This window comes from Tiliqua scincoides, chromosome 1, assembly GCF_035046505.1.
Source record: "Tiliqua scincoides isolate rTilSci1 chromosome 1, rTilSci1.hap2, whole genome shotgun sequence".
NCBI lineage: Eukaryota > Metazoa > Chordata > Lepidosauria > Squamata > Scincidae > Tiliqua > Tiliqua scincoides.
Genome location: NC_089821.1, coordinates 308,873,347 through 308,878,185, shown reverse-complemented (window position 1 = coordinate 308,878,185; position 4,839 = coordinate 308,873,347).

Below are 4,839 nucleotides of genomic sequence, written 5' to 3'. Positions count from 1 at the left end.
GGAAGGGCGATATAGAATGTGAAAATAAAATAAAATAAAATAAAAATTTTGCTTCTTTCTTATAAAGTCTCCGACTCAAGCCCCACTGAATGGAGGGCAGCAGCTAAAGGCATGATGAAAATCAATCATTTAATCGGGAGTGCTTTCTTAGGACACAATCCTAAACAGGTCTACTCAGAAGTAAGTTCTATTTTGTTCAGTGGGGTTCACTCTCAGGAAAGTGTGGTTAGGATTGCAGCCTTACAGCCCAATCCTATCCACACTTTCCTGGGAGTAAGTCCCATTGACTGTAATGGAACTTACTTCTGAGCAGACATGCATAGTATTAGGCTGTTAGTCTTTTAAAGAGTATTTTGATCAATTGGACAATTTTTAAAAAGTGTGTGATTTTAATAGAAAATGATGACTGGCACCACTGTCCTAGACAGGAGGGAATTTCCCTGAAGTGGATGCCCACTGCAACTTATTTGTGCTCTATTTGGGGGGGGGGGGGAAATACTTTTTCCCCTAAGAACTACAGTTTCAGCTATATGCTGATTTTATGCAGTTAATGGACTAGTTTCATGAATCGGATTTTTGGGCTGTCACACTATTCCATATAGAACCATCCCTGTGCATGGTGATGTGGAGTAGAGTATAAGAAAAACAAAAGAAATGCTGGTCCCTGTTCTCAAGGAGCTTGCAGTCTAAATTCGATAATGGGGAGAGAACAGAGTGAGAAGAGATGTATCTAGCACCTTTCTCACATGATAACTTGCAAACAACAAGATGGCCCGTTCAATGGTGTAGCTAGAGGGGGTGCAAAGCACTAAGTTATAGCAGGAAGCCTCACCATGGCGTGCAAGCAGCTTCTCCCCACCCCTCTGAAACCATTCTGGGTGATGGGAGCAAAATGGAGGTGAATTGCTTCTGCGGTGAGGCTTCCTGCAAAACTTAGTGCTTTGCACCCCCCTCCAGCTATGCCACTGGGCATATTCTCCTAGGGGTGTAAAATTTGTAAATCAACACAAGACAGCATGGGAGGGGGGAATAGAGGCCTGGTAAATGGGGAGAATGTGCAATGATTTCAATTGCATGCCCTTGAGTTTTCTTGTCATGGAGCACGGGGACTCGGGAATTGTGCTGAAGATCTGGAGTCCAACAGGATATATGTTTCTATGCCGCCCTGTCCACGGCACAACATGATATCACGGCATGGTGTGTGGCTCTGCCACAGCTGTTGACCTGAAGTGAAGGCAGAGCAATGCACAGCACAATGACGTATCTTGTCACACAAGGTGACATTGCTGGGAAGGCAAGGAAAAAATAAGGCAGTTTGTTGATTCTCAGCCCGTCTAGTCAAAATGCCAAGATGGCAAGAGACTGTCAGGCAGCTGAGGGCTGGGACAGAGTCAGAGAGATTCAGGGGGAGCGTAGTGGCAGGGGAAAGTCATGGATGGCCACATACCCAGGTCTTGAGCAGCTCCCTGCATTTCAGTGATAAGAGCTGGTTGGTGAATTATTTTGCACCGAATTGCTGGCTTCAGTGGTCACCTCCCACTAAGGTAAACTTTGAGCACAGCCTGTCCATCGGTTCCAGGTTGCAGGAACTTCCAGCAGCAGCTCACACGGGATATGATTTTAAAAGGAAAGGGCAAGACATTCTCTGGCTGCATATTATTTTCCTGCTGGTGGGAAACATGCCATATTTGCATTTTTGAGCCTGAATAGTTCTAATTTCCCGTGTTTTAATTGCAGAAGCTCAAGAGGAGCATTTGCTTTGTTGTCACTGAGCAGTTAGACAATTATTCCTTTTCAGATACTATGTGAACCATGAACCCTAATAGGCTAGGCTTTGTTAATGCAATTTGTCAGAGGTATTTACATGAAAACAGAAGTCTAATGAATTTTTCCAATGAGTACGTTGGAAACATAATTACTTTTTGGGGGGGGGGGGAGACAGAAAATTCATTAAACTTTTTCTCAATTAGTAAAGTGACTTTCTAAATAAGCTGGGCGAGGAAAGACAAGTGTTTTATGACAAACGCGTTACATTTTTCAGCCCATCCCTGAAAACCCTGGTGGGTTTGCTCAAAGAGGGCAGGCTTGGCTTGTTACCTCAAGGATAGGAGGTTTGAGGTTTTGTAAAGATGCTGATCTTGTTCAGGAGCAAGTGGTTTAGGGATGAGCCCAAAGTTTTCCCAGTGAGAACTTTCAATTTGAAATGTAGAAGATGCGGGGTTGGGGGGGATGTGCCCTAAAACCGCCCAACCCCACTCATAAGAACATATAAGAACATAAGAACAGCCCCACTGGAACAGGCTAAAGGCCCATCTAGTCCAGCTTCCTGTATCTCACAGCGGCCCACCAAATGCCCCAGGGAGCACAACAAGAGATCTCATCCTGGTGCCCAACCTTGCATCTGGTCTTTCCATCCTTGCTGCCTGTTTTCCCAGTGATGGTGTTCAGATGACTTCATCCTGTGTTTGTCACTTGTACGCTAGCTGTCACCCATAAGTGCCATAATGTATGTCCAAGGTCATTGGAAAACCCGGTCAGGGTGGGCAGACCCTATGATTTGAGAGAGGGTATCCAGAACGAACTGTGTCTAATGCCTGGGTCTTTTCCTCATTCAGGGCATTGACAGAACCCGCAGGCATCGCAGCAGGAAACACCCTATGAGACATTGGGGAATGGTCTGGAACCATAAGCAGCTGGGGGCAGACCATCCTAATAGGGCTTCCATCCCTGGGAAGGGCAAGTAATGCTGGAAGTCCAAACCTAACCAGGTAGCAAGCTATTCATGACAATGGAAACATAATGAAAAGAGGAAGGGGGAAGGCCGGAATCATGCCAAGAGAGAGAAATGCCCACCTTGCTGGAAGCCAGGGCCTCTGAGAGGAATTTTAACAGGGGGTACAAAGTTTCTTTTGGGCCCCTTCGCAAAGGGGAAGGGGTGAAACAGAGCAGGGGAGGGTGGTGATGAGCAAGCAGAATAGGGGTAGGGAGGGGCAAAGCAGGGTGAGGGAAGGGTAGAGGCAGCTGGAAAAGTCTTTGGAGCCCAGGTCTACCCACCCCTGTGGCATCAGTAGTGTCCCCAGCATCCCCGGTCATGGTAGTGTCCCCAGCATCCCGTATGGACAACATGACTGAGTGGAGGGGAAAATGTCAGATCCCAGGAAATTTCTGGGGCCCCTCCTTTGGCTCTTGAGCCCCCCTTTTGACCCTGGGCCTGGGTACAAATTACCTCCTTTACCCCCCTCTCCTAGGGCCTGCTGGAAGCTTCCACTAGAGGGCAGCCCAGAAGCCCTCACACCTGCTTTACCCAGATACGTACAAGGTGGCCACACTTTCTCATTCTGGGGACTCTCCTTGGAAATCTCCACAGCCTGGGAGGGCACTCTGCTGCTGTATTCCTACAACCAATGCCTGGGCAATGGGGCATGGTCTCTTTTGCTCACAACAGAAGGGCAGAGTTAAATACACCTTCCTGGCTGCAGGACTCTCAGTTCTCATTTGGCGTCTGACATGCTGGCAGTTCCTAGCTGGCTGTTTTTGGAGCAACATCCCTGGTTTGCTGTATGGAGTTGCCTCTGATACCAGCACTCCAAGGAACTGACCAGGGTCCTCATCTCCTGCAACGATCTGCCTCTTGCCAAGTCTCGCCAGTGCTTCTGTGGGGTCACTGCCTCTACAAGATAGGAGGCCAACACGGAAAGAACAGCTCCGCAGGATCAGGCCATAGGCCCATCAGTCCAGCTTCCTGTATTTCACAGCAGCCCACCAAATGCCCCAGGGAGCACACCAGATAACAAGAGACCTGCAAGGCTTCCTGGGAATTGTAGTTAAGAACATAAGAACAGCCCCACTGGATCAGGCCATAGGCCCATCTAGTCCAGCTTCCTGTATCTCACAGCGGCCCACCAAATGCCCCAGGGAGCACACCAGATAACAAGAGACCTGCAAGGCCTCCTGGGAATTGTAGTTAAGAACATAAGAACAGCCCCACTGGATCAGGCCATAGGCCCATCTAGTCCAGCTTCCTGTATCTCACAGCGGCCCACCAAATGCCCCAGGGAGCACACAAGACAGCAAGAGCCCTGTAAGGCTTCCTGGGAATTGTAGTTAAGAACATATGAACAGCCCCACTGGATCAGGCCATAGGCCCATCTAGTCCAGCTTCCTATATCTCACAGCAGCCCACCAAATGCCCCAGGGAGCACACCAGATAACAAGAGACCTGCATCCTGGTGCCCTCCCTTGCATCTGGCATTCTGACATAGCCAATTTATGTTCCCAAGGCACTGCATTAAAATGCATAGGTTTGTGGGGGTGCCCTTCCTCTAGTCTCCCATGGCTATGCTATATGTTGTAGAAGCAAATAGTGTGAAAATGTATATGGGTCTGGGGGGGGGGATTCTCATTAGACTGGAGGTGTGAACATCAGAAGGGCTAATTGTCAGAGTCATTAATTGTTACCCTATGACCTCAGCTTCCCCCGGGTGATAGTGGCACACCATCGGGGCTAATAGTGAGAAAATGTGACTGTCACTCTGGCTAATGGAACACTTTCCTCTCATTTTCTCCTTAGGGTGGCTGTAGGAGTGCAACCTTATAATTGTTGCTTTTATGGTAATTGAAGGTAGTAGGAGTACATATAATTCCATTGTCTTTCCTATAAGGGGGTCGGTTTATTTACGACCTATTTGACGACTCCTAGCTGGCAGGCAGCAACACGGTGAGGATTGCATTAGCTTTGCTTCTTCATTGAGCAATGGCAGCCCCCAAAAGCTATTATTTGCTGGGGGGGGGGGGAGGGAATTGAGCATGAGAGATGTAAGTCTAGAGCAAATATTAGGT